The following is a 25,167-nucleotide window of genomic DNA, read 5'->3' on the forward strand; positions in this document are numbered from 1 at the left end:
TCAAACAAAACATGACACTACAACTCAGGGCGAACCAAGGCCAACATAATAAACAAAATAAGCCATTTCCCACAGAAAGTGCTAGCTAGCCTGATAGAAATAAACAAACCAAAAGATAGTCGCTAACCCTAACTCCCTAATGTGAAAACAAGAGAAAACAATCAAAAGAAAATGGCAGTCCACCCCTACAGATTTAATACTATTTACAAAATATACAATTTATAAACAAAACCACGGCACAAAACCTAACAATTCAAAAATGCTAAATAAGATTTGGAAACCAAGAACAACAAACAGGTGCTGCTGCCAGAAAGAGCCTCGCTAGCTGTTGGGAACCGTACATTTAAAACTCCAGGAAGTGTAGGATGGACCAATCAGCATCCTGTACTTCCCCCAAATCCGGCCAATCAGGCAGGGCACCTATAAGAACAAGAAAATAAAAACAACACATATGGCCAGGACCGTAACATGGTCTACTAGTAATGAAGCATGATGGTTGACAAACCAATAAAGTAGCAAAACAGCAATGAAAGAACAAAATTTGATGAAAATATAGAACAATTTCTATGAATAAATAGGCAGTAACACCAGCTTGAGCTGCCCGTAAACCCAAGCAAAAAAGCTTACAGCACCTGGTATTCCCAGGCGGTCTTCCTACCAAGTACTAACCAGGCCCGGCCCTATTTGGCTGCCGAGATCGGACGAGATCGGGCGCTTAGAGAGCGGTGTGGCCGTAACATGCATTTGATATCATCAACAGCTCTTAAAAACGCTGGAGAAGCAGAATGCATGACACTTGCTAAGAAGAAGATAAATGTGTCAAAGTACAAAGTACTATAACTGTACTGGTCTGTTACGCCCCTTTCTAGGGGGTCAGGGTGCAACATACAAAGATAAATTAGCATGTTCCCTCTCCGATCCCCAAACCAAAATCCAGGATCGAGATGTTCCAACAGAATGATATTTATTTTAAACGAAAGAAAGTGTCAAACAAAACATGACACTACAACTCAGGGCGAACCAAGGCCAACATAATAAACAAAATAACCCATTTCCCACAGAAAGTGCTAGCTAGCCTGATAGAAATAAACAAACCAAAAGACAGTCGCTAACCCTAACTCCCTAATGTGAAAACAGTCCAAAGAAAATGGCAGTTCACCCCTACAGATTTAATACTATTTACAAAATATACAATTTATAAACAAAACCACGGCACAAAACCTAACAATTCAAAAATGCTAAATAAGGTTTGGAAACCAAGAACAGCAAACAGGTGCCTATGCCAGAAAGAGCCTCGCTAGCTGTTGGGAACCGTACTTTTAAAACTCCAGGAAGTGTAGGATGGACCAATCAGCTTCCTGTACTGCCCCCCAATCCAGCCAATCAGGCAGGGCACTTATAAGAACAAGAAAATAAAAACAACACATATGGCCAGGACCGTAACATGGTCTACTAGTAATGAAGCACGATGGTTGGCAAACCAATAAAGTAGCAAAACAGCAATGAAGGAACAAAATTTGATGAAAATATAGAACAATTTCTATGAATAAATAGGCAGTAACACCAGCTTGTGCTGCCCGTAAACCCAAGCAAAAAAGCTTACAGCACCTGGTATTCCCAGGCGGTCTTCCAACCAAGTACTAACCAGGCCCGGCCCTATTTGGCTGCCGAGATCGGACGAGATCGGGCGCTTAGAGAGCGGTGTGGTCGTAAGCTGCATTTGACATCATCAACAGCTCTTAAAAACGCTAGAGAAGCAGAATGCATGACACTTGCTAAGAAGAAGATAAATGTGGCAAAGTACAAAGTACTATAACTGTACTGGTCTGTTACGCCCCTGTCTAGGGGGTCAGGGTGCAACATACAAAGATAAATTAGCATGTTCCCTCTCCGATCCCCAAACCAAAATCCAGGATCGAGATGTTCCAACAGAATGATATTTATTTTAAACGAAAGAAAGTGTCAAACAAAACATGACACTACAACTCAGGGCGAACCAAGGCCAACATAATAAACAAAATAAGCCATTTCCCACAGAAAGTGCTAGCTAGCCTGATAGAAATAAACAAACCAAAAGACAGTCGCTAACCCTAACTCCCTAATGTGAAAACAAGAGAAAACAATCAAAAGAAAATGGCAGTCCACCCCTACAGATTTAATACTATTTACAAAATATACAATTTATAAACAAAACCACGGCACAAAACCTAACAATTCAAAAATGCTAAATAAGATTTGGAAACCAAGAACAGCAAACAGGTGCTGCTGCCAGAAAGAGCCTCGCTAGCTGTTGGGAACCGTACATTTAAAACTCCAGGAAGTGTAGGATGGACCAATCAGCTTCCTGTACTTCCCCCAAATCCGGCCAATCAGGCACGGCACCTATAAGAACAAGAAAATAAAAACAACACATATGGCCAGGACCGTAACATGGTCTACTAGTAATGAAGCACGATGGTTGACAAACCAATAAAGTAGCAAAACAGCAATGAAAGAACAAAATTTGATGAAAATATAGAACAATTTCTATGAATAAATAGGCAGCAACACCAGCTTGAGCTGCCCGTAAACCCAAGCAAAAAAGCTTACAGCACCTGGTATTCCCAGGCAGTCTTCCTACCAAGTACTAACCAGGCCCGGCCCTATTTGGCTGCCGAGATCGGACGAGATCGGGCGCTTAGAGAGCGGTGTGGCCGTAAGCTGCATTTGATATCATCAACAGCTCTTAAAAACGCTGGAGAAGCAGAATGCATGACACTTGCTAAGAAGAAGATAAATGTGGCAAAGTACAAACTACTATAACTGTACTGGTCTGTTACGCCCCTTTCTAGGGGGTCAGGGTGCAACATACAAAGATAAATTAGCATGTTCCCTCTCCGATCCCCAAACCAAAATCCAGGATCGAGATGTTCCAACAGAATGATATTTATTTTAAACGAAAGAAAGTGTCAAACAAAACATGACACTACAACTCAGGGCGAACCAAGGCCAACATAATAAACAAAATAAGCCATTTCCCACAGAAAGTGCTAGCTAGCCTGATAGAAATAAACAAACCAAAAGACAGTCGCTAACCCTAACTCCCTAATGTGAAAACAAGAGAAAACAATCAAAAGAAAAATGGCAGTCCACCCCTACAGATTTAATACTATTTACAAAATATACAATTTATAAACAAAACCACGGCACAAAACCTAACAATTCAAAAATGCTAAATAAGGTTTGGAAACCAAGAACAGCAAACAGGTGCTGATGCCAGAAAGAGCCTCGCTAGCTGTTGGGAACCGTACTTTTAAAACTCCAGCAAGTGTAGGATGGACCAATCAGCCTCCTGTACTGCCCCCCAATCCGGCCAATCAGGCAGGGCACCTATAAGAACAAGAAAATAAAAACAACACATATGGCCAGGACCGTAACATGGTCTATTAGTAATGAAGCACGATGGTTGACAAACCAATAAAGTAGCAAAACAGCAATGAAAGAACAAAATTTGATGAAAATATAGAACAATTTCTATGAATAAATAGGCAGTAACACCAGCTTGTGCTGCCCGTAAACCCAAGCAAAAAAGCTTACAGCACCTGGTATTCCCAGGCGGTCTTCCTACCAAGTACTAACCAGGCCCGGCCCAATTTGGCTGCCGAGATCGGACGAGATCGGGCGCTTAGAGAGTGGTGTGGCCGTAAGCTGCATTTGACATCATCAACAGCTCTTAAAAACGCTAGAGAAGCAGAATGCATGACACTTGCTAAGAAGAAGATAAATGTGGCAAAGTACAAAGTACTATAACTGTACTGGTCTGTTACGCCCCTGTCTAGGGGGTCAGGGTGCAACATACAAAGATAAATTAGCATGTTCCCTCTCCGATCCCCAAACCAAAATCCAGGATCGAGATGTTCCAACAGAATGATATTTATTTTAAACGAAAGAAAGTGTCAAACAAAACATGACACTACAACTCAGGGCGAACCAAGGCCAACATAATAAACAAAATAACCCATTTCCCACAGAAAGTGCTAGCTAGCCTGATAGAAATAAACAAACCAAAAGACAGTCACTAACCCTAACTCCCTAATGTGAAAACAGTCCAAAGAAAATGGCAGTTCACCCCTACAGATTTAATACTATTTACAAAATATACAATTTATAAACAAAACCACGGCACAAAACCTAACAATTCAAAAATGCTAAATAAGGTTTAGAAACCAAGAACAGCAAACAGGTGCTGATGCCAGAAAGAGCCTCGCTAGCTGTTGGGAACCGTACTTTTAAAACTCCAGGAAGTGTAGGATGGACCAATCAGCTTCCTGTACTTCCCCCAAATCCGGCCAATCAGGCAGGGCACCTATAAGAACAAGAAAATAAAAACAACACATATGGCCAGGACCGTAACATGGTCTATTAGTAATGAAGCACGATGGTTGACAAACCAATAAAGTAGCAAAACAGCAATGAAAGAACAAAATTTGATGAAAATATATAACAATTTCTATGAATAAATAGGCAGTAACACCAGCTTGTGCTGCCCGTAAACCCAAGCAAAAAAGCTTACAGCACCTGGTATTCCCAGGCGGTCTTCCTACCAAGTACTAACCAGGCCCGGCTCTATTTGGCTGCCGAGATCGGACGAGATCGGGCGCTTAGAGAGCGGTTTGGCCGTAACATGCATTTGACATCATCAACAGCTCTTAAAAACGCTAGAGAAGCAGAATGCATGACACTTGCTAAGAAGAAGATAAATGTGGCAACGTACAAAGTACTATAACTGTACTGGTCTGTTACGCCCCTGTCTAGGGGGTCAGGGTGAAACATACAAAGATAAATTTGCATGTTCCCTCTCCGATCCCCAAACCAAAATCCAGGATCGAGATGTTCCAACAGAATGATATTTATTTTAAACGAAAGAAAGTGTCAAACAAAACATGACACTACAACTCAGGGCGAACCAAGGCCAACATAATAAACAAAATAAGCCATTTCCCACAGAAAGTGCTAGCTAGCCTGATAGAAAGAAACAAACCAAAAGACAGTCGCTAACCCTAACTCCCTAATGTGAAAACAGTCCAAAGAAAATGGCAGTTCACCCCTACAGATTTATTACTATTTACAAAATATACAATTTATAAACAAAACCACGGCACAAAACCTAACAATTCAAAAATGCTAAATAAGGTTTGGAAACCAAGAACAGCAAACAGGTGCTGATGCCAGAAAGAGCCTCGCTAGCTGTTGGGAACCGTACTTTTAAAACTCCAGGAAGTGTAGGATGGACCAATCAGCTTCCTGTACTGCCCCCCAATCCAGCCAATCAGGCAGGGCACCTATAAGAAAAAGAAAATAAAAACAACACATATGGCCAGGACCGTAACATGGTCTACTAGTAATGAAGCACGATGGTTGGCAAACCAATAAAGTAGCAAAACAGCAATGAAAGAACAAAATTCAATGAAAATATAGAACAATTTCTATGAATAAATAGGCAGTAACACCAGCTTGTGCTGCCCGTAAACCCAAGCAAAAAAGCTTACAGCACCTGGTATTCCCAGGCGGTCTTCCTACCAAGTACTAACCAGGCCCGGCTCTATTTGGCTGCCGAGATCGGACGAGATCGGGCGCTTAGAGAGCGGTGTGGCCGTAAGCTGCATTTGACATCATCAACAGCTCTTAAAAACGCTGGAGAAGCAGAATGCATGACACTTGCTAAGAAGAAGATAAATGTGGCAAAGTACAAAGTACTATAACTGTACTGGTCTGTTACGCCCCTGTCTAGGGGGTCAGGGTGCAACATACAAAGATAAATTAGCATGTTCCCTCTCCGATCCCCAAACCAAAATCCAGGATCGAGATGTTCCAACAGAATGATATTTATTTTAAACGAAAGAAAGTGTCAAACAAAACATGACACTACAACTCAGGGCGAACCAAGGCCAACATAATAAACAAAATAAGCCATTTCCCACAGAAAGTGCTAGCTAGCCTGATAGAAATAAACAAACCAAAAGACAGTCGCTAACCCTAACTCCCTAATGTGAAAACGATCAAAAGAAAATGGCAGTCCACCCCTACAGATTTAATACTATTTACAAAATATACAATTTATAAACAAAACCACGGCACAAAACCTAACAATTCAAAAATGCTAAATAAGGTTTGGAAAGCAAGAACAGCAAACAGGTGCTGCTGCCAGAAAGAGCCTCGCTAGCTGTTGGGAACCGTACTTTTAAAACTCCAGGAAGTGTGGGATGGACCAATCAGCTTCCTGTACTTCCCCCAAATCCGGCCAATCAGGCAGGGCACCTATAAGAACAAGAAAATAAAAACAACACATATGGCCAGGACCGTAACATGGTCTATTAGTAATGAAGCACAATGGTTGACAAACCAATAAAGTAGCAAAACAGCAATGAAAGAACAAAATTTGATGAAAATATAGAACAATTTCTATGAATAAATAGGCAGTAACACCAGCTTGTGCTGCCCGTAAACCCAAGCAAAAAAGCTTACAGCACCTGGTATTCCCAGGCGGTCTTCCTACCAAGTACTAACCAGGCCCGGCTCTATTTGGCTGCCGAGATCGGACGAGATCGGGCGCTTAGAGAGCGGTGTGGCCGTAACATGCATTTGACATCATCAACAGCTCTTAAAAACGCTAGAGAAGCAGAATGCATGACACTTGCTAAGAAGAAGATAAATGTGGCAAAGTACAAAGTACTATAACTGTACTGGTCTGTTACGCCCCTGTCTAGGGGGTCAGGGTGAAACATACAAAGATAAATTTGCATGTTCCCTCTCCGATCCCCAAACCAAAATCCAGGATTGAGATGTTCCAACAGAATGATATTTATTTTAAACGAAAGAAAGTGTCAAACAAAACATGACACTACAACTCAGAGCGAACCAAGGCCAACATAATAAACAAAATAAGCCATTTCCCACAGAAAGTGCTAGCTAGCCTGATAGAAAGAAACAAACCAAAAGACAGTCGCTAACCCTAACTCCCTAATGTGAAAACAAGAGAAAACAATCAAAAGAAAAATGGCAGTCCACCCCTACAGATTTAATACTATTTACAAAATATACAATTTATAAACAAAACCACGGCACAAAACCTAACAATTCAAAAATGCTAAATAAGGTTTGGAAACCAAGAACAGCAAACAGGTGCTGATGCCAGAAAAAGCCTCGCTAGCTGTTGGGAACCGTACTTTTAAAACTCCATGAAGTGTAGGATGGACCAATCAGCTTCCTGTACTGCCCCCCAATCCGGCCAATCAGGCAGGGCACCTATAAGAACAAGAAAATAAAAACAACACATATGGCCAGGACCGTAACATGGTCTACTAGTAATGAAGCACGATGGTTGGCAAACCAATAAAGTAACAAAACAGCAATGAAAGAACAAAATTTGATGAAAATATAGAACAATTTCTATGAATAAATAGGCAGTAACACCAGCTTGTGCTGCCCATAAACCCAAGCAAAAAAGCTTACAGCACCTGGTATTCCCAGGCGGTCTTCCTACCAAGTACTAACCAGGCCCGGCCCTATTTGGCTGCCGAGATCGGACGAGATCGGGAGCTTAGAGAGCGGTGTGGCCGTAACATGCATTTGACATCATCAACAGCTCTTAAAAACGCTAGAGAAGCAGAATGCATGACACTTGCTAAGAAGAAGATAAATGTGGCAAAGTACAAAGTACTATAACTGTACTGGTCTGTTACGCCCCTGTCTAGGGGGTCAGGGTGAAACATACAAAGATAAATTTGCATGTTCCCTCTCCGATCCCCAAACCAAAATCCAGGATTGAGATGTTCCAACAGAATGATATTTATTTTAAACGAAAGAAAGTGTCAAACAAAACATGACACTACAACTCAGGGCGAACCAAGGCCAACATAATAAACAAAATAAGCCATTTCCCACAGAAAGTGCTAGCTAGCCTGATAGAAAGAAACAAACCAAAAGACAGTCGCTAACCCTAACTCCCTAATGTGAAAACAAGAGAAAACAATCAAAAGAAAAATGGCAGTCCACCCCTACAGATTTAATACTATTTACAAAATATACAATTTATAAACAAAACCACGGCACAAAACCTAACAATTCAAAAATGCTAAATAAGGTTTGGAAACCAAGAACAGCAAACAGGTGCTGATGCCAGAAAGAGCCTCGCTAGCTGTTGGGAACCGTACTTTTAAAACTCCAGCAAGTGTAGGATGGACCAATCAGCTTCCTGTACTGCCCCCCAATCCAGCCAATCAGGCAGGGCACCTATAAGAACAAGAAAATAAAAACAACACATATGGCCAGGACCGTAACATGGTCTACTAGTAATGAAGCACGATGGTTGGCAAACCAATAAAGTAACAAAACAGCAATGAAAGAACAAAATTTGATGAAAATATAGAACAATTTCTATGAATAAATAGGCAGTAACACCAGCTTGTGCTGCCCGTAAACCCAAGCAAAAAAGCTTACAGCACCTGGTATTCCCAGGCGGTCTACCTACCAAGTACTAACCAGGCCCGGCCCTATTTGGCTGCCGAGATCGGACGAGATCGGGCGCTTAGAGAGCGGTGTGGCCGTAACATGCATTTGACATCATCAACAGCTCTTAAAAACGCTAGAGAAGCAGAATGCATGACACTTGCTAAGAAGAAGATAAATGTGGCAAAGTACAAAGTACTATAACTGTACTGGTCTGTTACGCCCCTGTCTAGGGGGTCAGGGTGAAACATACAAAGATAAATTTGCATGTTCCCTCTCCGATCCCCAAACCAAAATCCAGGATTGAGATGTTCCAACAGAATGATATTTATTTTAAACGAAAGAAAGTGTCAAACAAAACATGACACTACAACTCAGGGCGAACCAAGGCCAACATAATAAACAAAATAAGCCATTTCCCACAGAAAGTGCTAGCTAGCCTGATAGAAATAAACAAACCAAAAGACAGTCGCTAACCCTAACTCCCTAATGTGAAAACAAGAGAAAACAATCAAAAGAAAAATGGCAGTCCACCCCTACAGATTTAATACTATTTACAAAATATACAATTTATAAACAAAACCACGGCACAAAACCTAACAATTCAAAAATGCTAAATAAGGTTTGGAAACCAAGAACAGCAAACAGGTGCTGATGCCAGAAAAAGCCTCGCTAGCTGTTGGGAACCGTACTTTTAAAACTCCATGAAGTGTAGGATGGACCAATCAGCTTCCTGTACTGCCCCCCAATCCGGCCAATCAGGCAGGGCACCTATAAGAACAAGAAAATAAAAACAACACATATGGCCAGGACCGTAACATGGTCTACTAGTAATGAAGCACGATGGTTGGCAAACCAATAAAGTAACAAAACAGCAATGAAAGAACAAAATTTGATGAAAATATAGAACAATTTCTATGAATAAATAGGCAGTAACACCAGCTTGTGCTGCCCGTAAACCCAAGCAAAAAAGCTTACAGCACCTGGTATTCCCAGGCGGTCTTCCTACCAAGTACTAACCAGGCCCGGCTCTATTTGGCTGCCGAGATCGGACGAGATCGGGCGCTTAGAGAGCGGTGTGGCCGTAAGCTGCATTTGACATCATCAACAGCTCTTAAAAACGCTGGAGAAGCAGAATGCATGACACTTGCTAAGAAGAAGATAAATGTGGCAAAGTACAAAGTACTATAACTGTACTGGTCTGTTACGCCCCTGTCTAGGGGCTCAGGGTGCAACATACAAAGATAAATTAGCATGTTCCCTCTCCGATCCCCAAACCAAAATCCAGGATCGAGATGTTCCAACAGAATGATATTTATTTTAAACGAAAGAAAGTGTCAAACAAAACATGACACTACAACTCAGGGCGAACCAAGGCCAACATAATAAACAAAATAAGCCATTTCCCACAGAAAGTGCTAGCTAGCCTGATAGAAATAAACAAACCAAAAGACAGTCGCTAACCCTAACTGCCTAATGTGAAAACAAGAGAAAACAATCAAAAGAAAATGGCTGTTCACCCCTACAGATTTAATACTATTTACAAAATACACAATTTATAAACAAAACCACGGCACAAAACCTAACAATTCAAAAATGCTAAATAAGGTTTGGAAACCAAGAACAGCAAACAGGTGCTGATGCCAGAAAGAGCCTCGCTAGCTGTTGGGAACCGTACTTTTAAAACTCCAGCAAGTGTAGGATGGACCAATCAGCTTCCTGTACTGCCCCCCAATCCGGCCAATCAGGCAGGGCACCTATAAGAACAAGAAAATAAAAACAACACATATGGCCAGGACCGTAACATGGTCTATTAGTAATGAAGCACGATGGTTGGCAAACCAATAAAGTAGCAAAACAGCAATGAAAGAACAAAATTTGATGAAAATATAGAACAATTTCTATGAATAAATAGGCAGTAACACCAGCTTGTGCTGCCCGTAAACCCAAGCAAAAAAGCTTACAGCACCTGGTATTCCCAGGCGGTCTTCCTACCAAGTACTAACCAGGCCCGGCTCTATTTGGCTGCCGAGATCGGACGAGATCGGGCGCTTAGAGAGCGGTGTGGCCGTAAGCTGCATTTGACATCATCAACAGCTCTTAAAAACGCTTGAGAAGCAGAATGCATGACACTTGCTAAGAAGAAGATAAATGTGGCAAAGTACAAAGTACTATAACTGTACTGGTCTGTTACGCCCCTGTCTAGGGGGTCAGGGTGCAACATACAAAGATAAATTAGCATGTTCCCTCTCCGATCCCCAAACCAAAATCCAGGATCGAGATGTTCCAACAGAATGATATTTATTTTAAACGAAAGAAAGTGTCAAACAAAACATGACACTACAACTCAGGGCGAACCAAGGCCAACATAATAAACAAAATAAGCCATTTCCCACAGAAAGTGCTAGCTAGCCTGATAGAAATAAACAAACCAAAAGACAGTCGCTAACCCTAACTCCCTAATGTGAAAACGATCAAAAGAAAATGGCAGTCCACCCCTACAGATTTAATACTATTTACAAAATATACAATTTATAAACAAATCCACGGCACAAAACCTAACAATTCAAAAATGCTAAATAAGGTTTGGAAACCAAGAACAGCAAACAGGTGCTGCTGCCAGAAAGAGCCTCGCTAGCTGTTGGGAACCGTACTTTTAAAACTCCAGGAAGTGTAGAATGGACCAATCAGCTTCCTGTACTGCCCCCCAATCCGGCCAATCAGGCAGGGCACCTATAAGAACAAGAAAATAAAAACAACACATATGGCCAGGACCGTAACATGGTCTACTAGTAATGAAGCACGATGGTTGACAAACCAATAAAGTAGCAAAACAGCAATGAAAGAACAAAATTTGATGAAAATATAGAACAATTTCTATGAATAAATAGGCAGTAACACCAGCTTGTGCTGCCCGTAAACCCAAGCAAAAAAGCTTACAGCACCTGGTATTCCCACGCGGTCTTCCTACCAAGTACTAACCAGGCCCGGCTCTATTTGGCTGCCGAGATCGGACTAGATCGGGCGCTTAGAGAGCGGTGTGGCCGTAAGCTGCATTTGACATCATCAACAGCTCTTAAAAACGTTGGAGAAGCAGAATGCATGAAACTTGCTAAGAAGAAGATAAATGTGGCAAAGTACAAAGTACTATAACTGTACTGGTCTGTTACGCCCCTGTCTAGGGGGTCAGGGTGAAACATACAAAGATAAATTTGCATGTTCCCTCTCCGATCCCCAAACCAAAATCCAGGATTGAGATGTTCCAACAGAATGATATTTATTTTAAACGAAAGAAAGTGTCAAACAAAACATGACACTACAACTCAGGGCGAACCAAGGCCAACATAATAAACAAAATAAGCCATTTCCCACAGAAAGTGCTAGCTAGCCTGATAGAAATAAACAAACCAAAAGACAGTCGCTAACCCTAACTGCCTAATGTGAAAACAAGAGAAAACAATCAAAAGAAAATGGCTGTTCACCCCTACAGATTTAATACTATTTACAAAATACACAATTTATAAACAAAACCACGGCACAAAACATAACAATTCAAAAATGCTAAATAAGGTTTGGAAACCAAGAACAGCAAACAGGTGCTGATGCCAGAAAGAGCCTCGCTAGCTGTTGGGAACCGTACTTTTAAAACTCCAGCAAGTGTAGGATGGACCAATCAGCTTCCTGTACTGCCCCCCAATCCGGCCAATCAGGCAGGGCACCTATAAGAACAAGAAAATAAAAACAACACATATGGCCAGGACCGTAACATGGTCTATTAGTAATGAAGCACGATGGTTGGCAAACCAATAAAGTAGCAAAACAGCAATGAAAGAACAAAATTTGATGAAAATATAGAACAATTTCTATGAATAAATAGGCAGTAACACCAGCTTGTGCTGCCCGTAAACCCAAGCAAAAAAGCTTACAGCACCTGGTATTCCCAGGCGGTCTTCCTACCAAGTACTAACCAGGCCCGGCTCTATTTGGCTGCCGAGATCGGACGAGATCGGGCGCTTAGAGAGCGGTGTGGCCGTAAGCTGCATTTGACATCATCAACAGCTCTTAAAAACGCTTGAGAAGCAGAATGCATGACACTTGCTAAGAAGAAGATAAATGTGGCAAAGTACAAAGTACTATAACTGTACTGGTCTGTTACGCCCCTGTCTAGGGGGTCAGGGTGCAACATGCAAAGATAAATTAGCATGTTCCCTCTCCGATCCCCAAACCAAAATCCAGGATCGAGATGTTCCAACAGAATGATATTTATTTTAAACGAAAGAAAGTGTCAAACAAAACATGACACTACAACTCAGGGCGAACCAAGGCCAACATAATAAACAAAATAAGCCATTTCCCACAGAAAGTGCTAGCTAGCCTGATAGAAATAAACAAACCAAAAGACAGTCGCTAACCCTAACTCCCTAATGTGAAAACAAGAGAAAACAATCAAAAGAAAATGGCTGTTCACCCCTACAGATTTAATACTATTTACAAAATATACAATTTATAAACAAAACCACGGCACAAAACCTAACAATTCAAAAATGCTAAATAAGGTTTGGAAACCAAGAACAGCAAACAGGTGCTGCTGCCAGAAAGAGCCTCGCTAGCTGTTGGGAACCGTACTTTTAAAACTCCAGGAAGTGTAGGATGGACCAATCAGCTTCCTGTACTGCCCCCCAATCCGGCCAATCAGGCAGGGCACCTATAAGAACAAGAAAATAAAAACAACACATATGGCCAGGACCGTAACATGGTCTACTAGTAATGAAGCACGATGGTTGACAAACCAATAAAGTAGCAAAACAGCAATGAAAGAACAAAATTTGATGAAAATATAGAACAATTTCTGTGAATAAATAGGCAGTAACACCAGCTTGTGCTGCCCGTAAACCCAAGCAAAAAAGCTTACAGCACCTGGTATTCCCACGCGGTCTTCCTACCAAGTACTAACCAGGCCCGGCTCTATTTGGCTGCCGAGATCGGACGAGATCGGGCGCTTAGAGAGCGGTGTGGCCGTAAGCTGCATTTGACATCATCAACAGCTCTTAAAAACGTTGGAGAAGCAGAATGCATGAAACTTGCTAAGAAGAAGATAAATGTGGCAAAGTACAAAGTACTATAACTGTAGTGGTCTGTTACGCCCCTGTCCAGGGGGTCAGGGTGCAACATACAGAGATAAATTAGCATGTTCCCTCTCCGATCCCCAAACCAAAATCCAGGATCGAGATGTTCCAACAGAATGATATTTATTTTAAACGAAAGAAAGTGTCAAACAAAACATGACACTACAACTCAGGGCGAACCAAGGCCAACATAATAAACAAAATAAGCCATTTCCCACAGAAAGTGCTAGCTAGCCTGATAGAAATAAACAAACCAAAAGACAGTCGCTAACCCTAACTCCCTAATGTGAAAACAAGAGAAAACAATCAAAAGAAAATGGCTGTTCACCCCTACAGATTTAATACTATTTACAAAATATACAATTTATAAACAAAACCACGGCACAAAACCTAACAATTCAAAAATGCTAAATAAGGTTTGGAAACCAAGAACAGCAAACAGGTGCTGATGCCAGAAAGAGCCTCGCTAGCTGTTGGGAACCGTACTTTTAAAACTCCAGGAAGTGTAGGATGGACCAATCAGCTTCCTGTACTGCCCCCCAATCCAGCCAATCAGGCAGGGCACCTATAAGAAAAAGAAAATAAAAACAACACATATGGCCAGGACCGTAACATGGTCTACTAGTAATGAAGCACGATGGTTGGCAAACCAATAAAGTAGCAAAACAGCAATGAAAGAACAAAATTTGATGAAAATATAGAACAATTTCTATGAATAAATAGGCAGTAACACCAGCTTGTGCTGCCCGTAAACCCAAGCAAAAAAGCTTACAGCACCTGGTATTCCCAGGCGGTCTTCCTACCAAGTACTAACCAGGCCCGGCTCTATTTGGCTGCCGAGATCGGACGAGATCGGGCGCTTAGAGAGCGGTGTGGCCGTAAGCTGCATTTGACATCATCAACAGCTCTTAAAAACGCTGGAGAAGCAGAATGCATGACACTTGCTAAGAAGAAGATAAATGTGGCAAAGTACAAAGTACTATAACTGTACTGGTCTGTTACGCCCCTGTCTAGGGGGTCAGGGTGCAACATACAAAGATAAATTAACATGTTCCCTCTCCGATCCCCAAACCAAAATCCAGGATCGAGATGTTCCAACAGAATGATATTTATTTTAAACGAAAGAAAGTGTCAAACAAAAATTGACACAACAACTCAGGGCGAACCAAGGCCAACATAATAAACAAAATAAGCCATTTCCCACAGAAAGTGCTAGCTAGCCTGATAGAAATAAACAAACCAAAAGACAGTCGCTAACCCTAACTCCCTAATGTGAAAACAAGAGAAAACAATCAAAAGAAAATGGCTGTTCACCCCTACAGATTTAATACTATTTACAAAATATACAATTTATAAACAAAACCACGGCACAAAACCTAACAATTCAAAAATGCTAAATAAGGTTTAGAAACCAAGAACAGCAAACAGGTGCTGATGCCAGAAAGAGCCTCGCTAGCTGTTGGGAACCGTACTTTTAAAACTCCAGGAAGTGTAGGATGGACCAATCAGCTTCCTGTACTGCCCCCCAATCCGGCCAATCAGGCAGGGCACCTATAAGAACAAGAAAATAAAAACAACACATATGGCCAGGACCGTAACATGGTCTACTAGTAATGAAGCACGATGGTTGGCAAACCAATAAAGTAGCAAAACAGCAATGAAAGAACAAAATTTGATGAAAATATAGAACAATTTCTATGAATAAATAGGCAGTAACACCAGCTTGTGCTGCCCGTAAACCCAAGCAAAAAAGCTTACAGCACCTGGTATTCCCAGGCGGTCTTCCTACCAAGTACTAACCAGGCCCGGCTCTATTTGGCTGCCGAGATCGGGCGAGATCGGGCGCTTAGAGAGCGGTGTGGTCGTAAGCTGCATTTGACATCATCAACAGCTCTTAAAAACGCTGGAGAAGCAGAATGCATGACACTTGCTAAGAAGAAGATAAATGTGGCAAAGTACAAAGTACTATAACTGTACTGGTCTGTTACGCCCCTGTCTAGGGGCTCAGGGTGCAACATACAAAGATAAATTAGCATGTTCCCTCTCCGATCCCCAAACCAAAATCCAGGATCGAGATGTTCCAACAGAATGATATTTATTTTAAACGAAAGAAAGTGTCAAACAAAACATGACACTACAACTCAGGGCGAACCAAGGCCAACATAATAAACAAAATAAGCCATTTCCCACAGAAAGTGCTAGCTAGCCTGATAGAAATAAACAAACCAAAAGACAGTCGCTAACCCTAACTCCCTAATGTGAAAACGATCAAAAGAAAATGGCAGTCCACCCCTACAGATTTAATACTATTTACAAAATATACAATTTATAAACAAAACCACGGCACAAAACCTAACAATTCAAAAATGCTAAATAAGGTTTGGAAAGCAAGAACAGCAAACAGGTGCTGCTGCCAGAAAGAGCCTCGCTAGCTGTTGGGAACCGTACTTTTAAAACTCCAGGAAGTGTAGGATGGACCAATCAGCTTCCTGTACTTCCCCCAAATCCGGCCAATCAGGCAGGGCACCTATAAGAACAAGAAAATAAAAACAACACATATGGCCAGGACCGTAACATGGTCTATTAGTAATGAAGCACGATGGTTGACAAACCAATAAAGTAGCAAAACAGCAATGAAAGAACAAAATTTGATGAAAATATAGAACAAATTCTATGAATAAATAGGCAGTAACACCAGCTTGTGCTGCCCGTAAACCCAAGCAAAAAAGCTTACAGCACCTGGTATTCCCAGGCGGTCTTCCTACCAAGTACTAACCAGGCCCGGCTCTATTTGGCTGCCGAGATCGGACGAGATCGGGCGCTTAGAGAGCGGTGTGGCCGTAACATGCATTTGACATCATCAACAGCTCTTAAAAACGCTAGAGAAGCAGAATGCATGACACTTGCTAAGAAGAAGATAAATGTGGCAAAGTACAAAGTACTATAACTGTACTGGTCTGTTACGCCCCTGTCTAGGGGGTCAGGGTGAAACATACAAAGATAAATTTGCATGTTCCCTCTCCGATCCCCAAACCAAAATCCAGGATTGAGATGTTCCAACAGAATGATATTTATTTTAAACGAAAGAAAGTGTCAAACAAAACATGACACTACAACTCAGGGCGAACCAAGGCCAACATAATAAACAAAATAAGCCATTTCCCACAGAAAGTGCTAGCTAGCCTGATAGAAAGAAACAAACCAAAAGACAGTCGCTAACCCTAACTCCCTAATGTGAAAACAAGAGAAAACAATCAAAAGAAAAATGGCAGTCCACCCCTACAGATTTAATACTATTTACAAAATATACAATTTATAAACAAAACCACGGCACAAAACCTAACAATTCAAAAATGCTAAATAAGGTTTGGAAACCAAGAACAGCAAACAGGTGCTGATGCCAGAAAAAGCCTCGCTAGCTGTTGGGAACCGTACTTTTAAAACTCCATGAAGTGTAGGATGGACCAATCAGCTTCCTGTACTGCCCCCCAATCCGGCCAATCAGGCAGGGCACCTATAAGAACAAGAAAATAAAAACAACACATATGGCCAGGACCGTAACATGGTCTACTAGTAATGAAGCACGATGGTTGGCAAACCAATAAAGTAACAAAACAGCAATGAAAGAACAAAATTTGATGAAAATATAGAACAATTTCTATGAATAAATAGGCAGTAACACCAGCTTGTGCTGCCCGTAAACCCAAGCAAAAAAGCTTACAGCACCTGGTATTCCCAGGCGGTCTTCCTACCAAGTACTAACCAGGCCCGGCCCTATTTGGCTGCCGAGATCGGACGAGATCGGGAGCTTAGAGAGCGGTGTGGCCGTAACATGCATTTGACATCATCAACAGCTCTTAAAAACGCTAGAGAAGCAGAATGCATGACACTTGCTAAGAAGAAGATAAATGTGGCAAAGTACAAAGTACTATAACTGTACTGGTCTGTTACGCCCCTGTCTAGGGGGTCAGGGTGAAACATACAAAGATAAATTAGCATGTTCCCTCTCCGATCCCCAAACCAAAATCCAGGATCAAGATGTTCCAACAGAATGATATTTATTTTAAACGAAAGAAAGTGTCAAGCAAAACAACACTACAACTCAGGGCGAACCAAGGCCAACATAATAAACAAAATAAGCCATTTCCCACAGAAAGTGCTAGCTAGCCTGATAGAAATAAACAAACCAAAAGACAGTCGCTAACCCTAACTCCCTAATGTGAAAACAGTCCAAAGAAAATGGCAGTTCACCCCTACAGATTTAATACTATTTACAAAATATACAATTTATAAACAAAACCACGGCACAAAACCTAACAATTCAAAAATGCTAAATAAGGTTTGGAAACCAAGAACAGCAAACAGGTGCTACTGCCAGAAAGAGCCTCGCTAGCTGTTGGGAACCGTACTTTTAAATCTCCAGGAAGTGTAGGATGGACCAATCAGCTTCCTGTACTTCCCCCAAATCCGGCCAATCAGGCAGGGCACCTATAAGAACAAGAAAATAAAAACAACACATATGGCCAGGACCGTAACATGGTCTACTAGTAATGAAGCACGATGGTTGGCAAACCAATAAAGTAGCAAAACAGCAATGAAAGAACAAAATTTGATGAAAATATAGAACAATTTCTATGAATAAATAGGCAGTACCACCAGCTTGTGCTGCCCGCAAACCCAAGCAAAAAAGCTTACAGCACTTGGTATTCCCAGGCGGTCTTCCTACCAAGTACTAACCAGGCCCGGCCCTATTTGGCTGCCGAGATCGGACGAGATCGGGCGCTTAGAGAGCGGTGTGGCCGTAAGCTGCATTTGACATCATCAACAGCTCTTAAAAACGCTGGAGAAGCAGAATGCATGACACTTGCTAAGAAGAAGATAAATGTGGCAAAGTACAAAGTACTATAACTGTACTGGTCTGTTACGCCCCTGTCTAGGGGCTCAGGGTGCAACATACAAAGATAAATTAGCATGTTCCCTCTCCGATCCCCAAACCAAAATCCAGGATCGAGATGTTCCAACAGAATGATATTTATTTTAAACGAAAGAAAGTGTCAAACAAAACATGACACTACAACTCAGGGCGAACCAAGGCCAACATAATAAACAAAATAAGCCATTTCCCACAGAAAGTGCTAGCTAGCCTGATAGAAATAAACAAACCAAAACACAGTCGCTAACCCTAACTCCCTAATGTGAAAACAAGAGAAAACAATCAAAAGAAAATGGCAGTTCACCCCTACAGATTTAATACTATTTACAAAATATACAATTTATAAACAAAACCACGGCACAAAACCTAACAATTCAAAAATGCTAAATAAGGTTTGGAAACCAAGAACAGCAAACAGGTGCTGCTGCCAGAAAGAGCCTCGCTAGCTGTTGGGAACCGTACTTTTAAAACTCCAGGAAGTGTAGGATGGACCAATCAGCTTCCTGTACTTCCCCCAAATCCGGCCAATCAGGCAGGGCACCTATAAGAACAACAAAATAAAAACAACACATATGGCCAGGACCGTAACATGGTCTACTAGTAATGAAGCACGATGGTTGACAAACCAATAAAGTAGCAAAACAGCAATGAAAGAACAAAATTTGATGAAAATATAGAACAATTTCTATGAATAAATAGGCAGTAACACCAGCTTGTGCTGCCCGTAAACCCAAGCAAAAAAGCTTACAGCACCTGGTATTCCCAGGCGGTCTTCCTACCAAGTACTAACCAGGCCCAGCTCTATTTGGCTGCCGAGATCGGACGAGATCGGGCACTTAGAGAGCGGTATGGCCGTAAGCTGCATTTGACATCATCAACAGCTCTTAAAAACGCTGGAGAAGCAGAATGCATGACACTTGCTAAGAAGAAGATAAATGTGGCAAAGTACAAAGTACTATAACTGTACTGGTCTGTTACGCCCCTGTCTAGGGGGTCAGGGTGCAACATACAAAGATAAATTAGCATGTTCCCTCTCCGATCCCCAAACCAAAATCCAGGATCGAGATGTTCCAACAGAATGATATTTATTTTAAACAAAAGAAAGTGTCAAATAAAACATGACACTACAACTCAGGGCGAACCAAGGTCAACATAATAAACAAAATAAGCCATTTCCCACAGAAAGTGCTAGCTAGCCTGATAGAAATAAACAAACCAAAAGACAGTCGCTAACCCTAACTCCCTAATGTGAAAACAAGTGAAAACAATCAAAAGAAAATGGCTGTTCACCCCTACAGATTTAATACTATTTACAAAATACACAATTTATAAACAAAACCACGGCACAAAACCTAACAATTCAAAAATGCTAAATAAGGTTTGGAAACCAAGAACAGCAAACAGGTGCTGATGCCAGAAAGAGCCTCGCTAGCTGTTGGGAACCGTACTTTTAAAACTCCAGCAAGTGTAGGATGGACCAATCAGCTTCCTGTACTGCCCCCCAATCCGGCCAATCAGGCAGGGCACCTATAAGAACAAGAAAATAAAAACAACACATATGGCCAGGACCGTAACATGGTCTATTAGTAATGAAGCACGATGGTTGGCAAACCAATAAAGTAGCAAAACAGCAATGAAAGAACAAAATTTGATGAAAATATAGAACAATTTCTATGAATAAATAGGCAGTAACACCAGCTTGTGCTGCCCGTAAACCCAAGCAAGAAAGCTTACAGCACCTGGTATTCCCAGGCGGTCTTCCTACCAAGTACTAACCAGGCCCGGCCCTAATTGGCTGCCGAGATCGGACGAGATCGGGCGCTTAGAGAGCGGTGTGGCCGTAACATGCATTTGACATCATCAACAGCTCTTAAAAACGCTAGAGAAGCAGAATGCATGACACTTGCTAAGAAGAAGATAAATGTGGCAAAGTACGAAGTACTATAACTGTACTGGTCTGTTACGCCCCTGTCTAGGGGGTCAGGGTGAAACATACAAAGATAAATTTGCATGTTCCCTCTCCGATCCCCAAACAAAAATCCAGGATTGAGATGTTCCAACAGAATGATATTTATTTTAAACGAAAGAAAGTGTCAAACAAAACATGACACTACAACTCAGGGCGAACCAAGGCCAACATAATAAACAAAATAAGCCATTTCCCACAGAAAGTGCTAGCTAGCCTGATAGAAAGAAACAAACCAAAAGACAGTCGCTAACCCTAACTCCCTAATGTGAAAACAAGAGAAAACAATCAAAAGAAAATGGCTGTTCACCCCTACAGATTTAATACTATTTACAAAATATACAATTTATAAACAAAACCACGGCACAAAACCTAACAATTCAAAAATGCTAAATAAGATTTGGAAACCAAGAACAGCAAACAGGTGCTACTGCCAGAAAGAGCCTCGCTAGCTGTTGGGAACCGTACTTTTAAAACTCCAGGAAGTGTAGGATGGACCAATCAGCTTCCTGTACTTCCCCCAAATCCGGCCAATAAGGCAGGGCACCTATAAGAACAAGAAAATAAAAACAACACATATGGCCAGGACCGTAATATGGTCTACTAGTAATGAAGCACGATGGTTGACAAACCAATAAAGTAGCAAAACAGCAATGAAAGAACAAAATTTGATGAAAATATAGAACAATTTCTATGAATAAATAGGCAGTAACACCAGCTTGAGCTGCCCGTAAACCCAAGCAAAAAAGCTTACAGCACCTGGTATTCCCAGGCGGTCTTCCTACCAAGTACTAACCAGGCCCGGCTCTATTTGGCTGCCGAGATCGGGCGAGATCGGGCGCTTAGAGAGCGGTGTGGCCGTAAGCTGCATTTGACATCATCAACAGCTCTTAAAAACGCTGGAGAAGCAGAATGCATGACACTTGCTAAGAAGAAGATAAATGTGGCAAAGTACAAAGTACTATAACTGTACTGGTCTGTTACGCCCCTGTCTAGGGGGTCAGGGTGAAACATACAAAGATAAATTTGCATGTTCCCTCTCCGATCCCCAAACCAAAATCCAGGATTGAGATGTTCCAACAGAATGATATTTATTTTAAACGAAAGAAAGTGTCAAACAAAACATGACACTACAACTCAGGGCGAACCAAGGCCAACATAATAAACAAAATAAGCCATTTCCCACAGAAAGTGCTAGCTAGCCTGATAGAAAGAAACAAACCAAAAGACAGTCGCTAACCCTAACTCCCTAATGTGAAAACAAGAGAAAACAATCAAAAGAAAATGGCAGTCCACCCCTACAGATTTAATACTATTTACAAAATATACAATTTATAAACAAAACCACGGCACAAAACCTAACAATTCAAAAATGCTAAATAAGATTTGGAAACCAAGAACAGCAAACAGGTGCTACTGCCAGAAAGAGCCTCGCTAGCTGTTGGGAACCGTACTTTTAAAACTCCAGGAAGTGTAGGATGGACCAATCAGCTTCCTGTACTTCCCCCAAATCCGGCCAATCAGGCAGGGCGCCTATAAGAACAAGAAAATAAAAACAACACATATGGCCAGGACCGTAACATGGTCTACTAGTAATGAAGCACGATGGTTGACAAACCAATAAAGTAGCAAAACAGCAATGAAAGAACAAAATTTGATGAAAATATAGAACAATTTCTATGAATAAATAGGCAGTAACACCAGCTTGAGCTGCCCGTAAACCCAAGCAAAAAAGCTTACAGCACCTGGTATTCCCAGGCGGTCTTCCTACCAAGTACTAACCAGGCCCGGCTCTATTTGGCTGCCGAGATCGGGCGCTTAGAGAGCGGTGTGGCCGTAAGCTGCATTTGACATCATCAACAGCTCTTAAAAACGCTGGAGAAGCAGAATGCATGACACTTGCTAAGAAGAAGATAAATGTGGCAAAGTACAAAGTACTATAACTGTACTGGTCTGTTACGCCCCTGTCTAGGGGCTCAGGGTGCAACATACAAAGATAAATTAGCATGTTCCCTCTCCGATCCCCAAACCAAAATCCAGGATCGAGATGTTCCAACAGAATGATATTTATTTTAAACAAAAGAAAGTGTCAAACAAAGCATGACACTACAACTCAGGGCGAACCAAGGCCAACATAATAAACAAAATAAGCCATTTCCCACAGAAAGTGCTAGCTAGCCTGATAGAAAGAAACAAACCAAAAGACAGTCGCTAACCCTAACTCCCTAATGTGAAAACAGTGCAAAGAAAATGGCAGTTCACCCCTACAGATTTAATACTATTTACAAAATATACAATTTATAAACAAAACCACGGCACAAAACCTAACAATTCAAAAATGCTAAATAAGGTTTAGAAACCAAGATCAGTAAACAGGTGCTGATGCCAGAAAGAGCCTCGCTAGCTGTTGGGAACCGTACTTTTAAAACTCCAGGAAGTGTAGGATGGACCAATCAGCTTCCTGTACTGCGCCCCAATCCGGCCAATCAGGCAGGGCACCTATAAGAACAAGAAAATAAAAACAACACATATGGCCAGGTCCGTAACATGGTCTACTAGTAATGAAGCACGATGGTTGACAAACCAATAAAGTAGCAAAACAGGTATGAAAGAACAAAATTTGATGAAAATATAGAACAATTTCTATGAATAAATAGGCAGTAACACCAGCTTGAGCTGCCCGTAAACCCAAGCAAAAAAGCTTACAGCACCTGGTATTCCCAGGCGGTCTTCCTACCAAGTACTAACCAGGCCCGGCTCTATTTGGCTTCCGAGATCGGGCGAGATCGGGCGCTTAGAGAGCGGTGTGGCCGTAAGCTGCATTTGACATCATCAACAGCTCTTAAAAACGCTGGAGAAGCAGAATGCATGACACTTGCTAAGAAGAAGATAAATGTGGCAAAGTACAAAGTACTATAACTGTACTGGTCTGTTACGCCCCTGTCTAGGGGCTCAGGGTGCAACATACAAAGATAAATTAGCATGTTCCCTCTCCGATCCCCAAACCAAAATCCAGGATCGAGATGTTCCAACAGAATGATATTTATTTTAAACGAAAGAAAGTGTCAAACAAAACATGACACTACAACTCAGGGCGAACCAAGGCCAACATAATAAACTAAATAAGCCATTTCCCACAGAAAGTGCTAGCTAGCCTGATAGAAAGAAACAAACCAAAAGACAGTCGCTAACCCTAACTCCCTAATGTGAAAACAAGAGAAAACAATCAAAAGAAAATGGCAGTTCACCCCTACAGATTTAATATTATTTACAAAATATACAATTTATAAACAAAACCACGGCACAAAACCTAACAATTCAAAAATGCTAAATAAGGTTTGGAAACCAAGAACAGCAAACAGGTGCTGATGCCAGAAAGAGCCTCGCTAGCTGTTGGGAACCGTACTTTTAAAAGTCCAGGAAGTGTAGGATGGACCAATCAGCTTCCTGTACTGCCCCCAAATCCGGCCAATCAGGCAGGGCACCTATAAGAACAAGAAAATAAAAACAACACATATGGCCAGGACCGTAACATGGTCTACTAGTAATGAAGCACGATGGTTGGCAAACCAATAAAGTAGCAAAACAGCAATGAAAGAACAAAATTTGATGAAAATATAGAACAATTTCTATGAATAAATAGGCAGTAACACCAGCTTGTGCTGCCCGTAAACCCAAGCAAAAAAGCTTACAGCACCTTGTATTCTCAGGCGGTTTTCCTACCAAGTACTAACCAGGCCCGGCTCTATTTGGCTGCCGAGATCGGGCGAGATCGGGCGCTTAGAGAGCGGTGTGGCCGTAAGCTGCATTTGACATCATCAACAGCTCTTAAAAACGCTGGAGAAGCAGAATGCATGACACTTGCTAAGAAGAAGATAAATGTGGCAAAGTACAAAGTACTATAACTGTACTGGTCTGTTACGCCCCTGTCTAGGGGCTCAGGGTGCAACATACAAAGATAAATTAGCATGTTCCCTCTCCGATCCCCAAACCAAAATCCAGGATCGAGATGTTCCAACAGAATGATATTTATTTTAAACGAAAGAAAGTGTCAAACAAAACATGACACTACAACTCAGGGCGAACCAAGGCCAACATAATAAACAAAATAAGCCATTTCCCACAGAAAGTGCTAGCTAGCCTGATAGAAATAAACAAACCAAAAGACAGTCGCTAACCCTAACTCCCTAATGTGAAAACAGTCCAAAGAAAATGGCAGTTCACCCCTACAGATTTAATACTATTTACAAAATATACAATTTATAAACAAAACCACGGCACAAAACCTAACAATTCAAAAATGCTAAATAAGGTTTAGAAGCCAAGAACAGCAAACAGGTGCTGATGCCAGAAAGAGCCTCGCTAGCTGTTGGGAACCGTACATTTAAAACTCCAGGAAGTGTAGGATGGACCAATCAGCTTCCTGTACTGCCCCCCAATCCGGCCAATCAGGCAGGGCACCTATAAGAACAAGAAAATAAAAACAACACATATGGCCAGGACCGTAACATGGTCTACTAGTAATGAAGCACGATGGTTGGCAAACCAATAAAGTAGCAAAACAGCAATGAAAGAACAAAATTTGATGAAAATATAGAACAATTTCTATGAATAAATAGGCAGTAACACCAGCTTGTGCTGCCCGTAAACCCAAG

At 41.5% G+C, this 25,167-nt stretch overlaps 1 non-coding gene and 24 pseudogenes across 1 annotated transcript; all 25 read right to left on the reverse strand.

Moving 5' to 3' along the window:
• Positions 1 to 620: 620 nt before the first annotated feature.
• On the reverse strand, positions 621 to 739 carry LOC137116191 (5S ribosomal RNA; annotated as a pseudogene).
• Positions 740 to 1,596: 857 nt separating this feature from the next.
• On the reverse strand, positions 1,597 to 1,715 carry LOC137115974 (5S ribosomal RNA; annotated as a pseudogene).
• Positions 1,716 to 2,582: 867 nt separating this feature from the next.
• Positions 2,583 to 2,701, reverse strand: LOC137116048 (5S ribosomal RNA; annotated as a pseudogene).
• An 868-nt stretch (positions 2,702 to 3,569) lies between these two features.
• LOC137116043 (5S ribosomal RNA) lies at positions 3,570 to 3,688 on the reverse strand (annotated as a pseudogene).
• An 857-nt stretch (positions 3,689 to 4,545) lies between these two features.
• On the reverse strand, positions 4,546 to 4,664 carry LOC137116106 (5S ribosomal RNA; annotated as a pseudogene).
• An 857-nt stretch (positions 4,665 to 5,521) lies between these two features.
• LOC137115923 (5S ribosomal RNA) lies at positions 5,522 to 5,640 on the reverse strand (annotated as a pseudogene).
• Positions 5,641 to 6,497: 857 nt separating this feature from the next.
• LOC137116097 (5S ribosomal RNA) lies at positions 6,498 to 6,616 on the reverse strand (annotated as a pseudogene).
• An 868-nt stretch (positions 6,617 to 7,484) lies between these two features.
• Positions 7,485 to 7,603, reverse strand: LOC137116203 (5S ribosomal RNA; annotated as a pseudogene).
• Positions 7,604 to 8,471: 868 nt separating this feature from the next.
• LOC137116195 (5S ribosomal RNA) lies at positions 8,472 to 8,590 on the reverse strand (annotated as a pseudogene).
• An 868-nt stretch (positions 8,591 to 9,458) lies between these two features.
• Positions 9,459 to 9,577, reverse strand: LOC137115924 (5S ribosomal RNA; annotated as a pseudogene).
• An 867-nt stretch (positions 9,578 to 10,444) lies between these two features.
• LOC137115925 (5S ribosomal RNA) lies at positions 10,445 to 10,563 on the reverse strand (annotated as a pseudogene).
• Positions 10,564 to 11,420: 857 nt separating this feature from the next.
• On the reverse strand, positions 11,421 to 11,539 carry LOC137116081 (5S ribosomal RNA; annotated as a pseudogene).
• Positions 11,540 to 12,406: 867 nt separating this feature from the next.
• LOC137115927 (5S ribosomal RNA) lies at positions 12,407 to 12,525 on the reverse strand (annotated as a pseudogene).
• Positions 12,526 to 13,392: 867 nt separating this feature from the next.
• On the reverse strand, positions 13,393 to 13,511 carry LOC137115951 (5S ribosomal RNA; annotated as a pseudogene).
• Positions 13,512 to 14,378: 867 nt separating this feature from the next.
• Positions 14,379 to 14,497, reverse strand: LOC137115928 (5S ribosomal RNA; annotated as a pseudogene).
• An 867-nt stretch (positions 14,498 to 15,364) lies between these two features.
• LOC137116201 (5S ribosomal RNA) lies at positions 15,365 to 15,483 on the reverse strand (annotated as a pseudogene).
• An 857-nt stretch (positions 15,484 to 16,340) lies between these two features.
• LOC137116098 (5S ribosomal RNA) lies at positions 16,341 to 16,459 on the reverse strand (annotated as a pseudogene).
• Positions 16,460 to 17,327: 868 nt separating this feature from the next.
• LOC137116204 (5S ribosomal RNA) lies at positions 17,328 to 17,446 on the reverse strand (annotated as a pseudogene).
• An 855-nt stretch (positions 17,447 to 18,301) lies between these two features.
• Positions 18,302 to 18,420, reverse strand: LOC137116078 (5S ribosomal RNA; annotated as a pseudogene).
• An 867-nt stretch (positions 18,421 to 19,287) lies between these two features.
• On the reverse strand, positions 19,288 to 19,406 carry LOC137116045 (5S ribosomal RNA). The gene has a single exon (XR_010913580.1). It is a non-coding gene; the product is annotated as a 5S ribosomal RNA (ribosomal RNA).
• Positions 19,407 to 20,273: 867 nt separating this feature from the next.
• LOC137116241 (5S ribosomal RNA) lies at positions 20,274 to 20,392 on the reverse strand (annotated as a pseudogene).
• Positions 20,393 to 21,259: 867 nt separating this feature from the next.
• LOC137116038 (5S ribosomal RNA) lies at positions 21,260 to 21,378 on the reverse strand (annotated as a pseudogene).
• An 867-nt stretch (positions 21,379 to 22,245) lies between these two features.
• Positions 22,246 to 22,354, reverse strand: LOC137115810 (5S ribosomal RNA; annotated as a pseudogene).
• Positions 22,355 to 23,211: 857 nt separating this feature from the next.
• On the reverse strand, positions 23,212 to 23,330 carry LOC137115993 (5S ribosomal RNA; annotated as a pseudogene).
• An 867-nt stretch (positions 23,331 to 24,197) lies between these two features.
• Positions 24,198 to 24,316, reverse strand: LOC137116311 (5S ribosomal RNA; annotated as a pseudogene).
• Between the last annotated feature and the right edge of the window lie 851 nt (positions 24,317 to 25,167).

This window comes from Channa argus, unplaced genomic scaffold (genome assembly GCF_033026475.1).
Source record: "Channa argus isolate prfri unplaced genomic scaffold, Channa argus male v1.0 Contig030, whole genome shotgun sequence".
Lineage (NCBI taxonomy): Eukaryota > Metazoa > Chordata > Actinopteri > Anabantiformes > Channidae > Channa > Channa argus.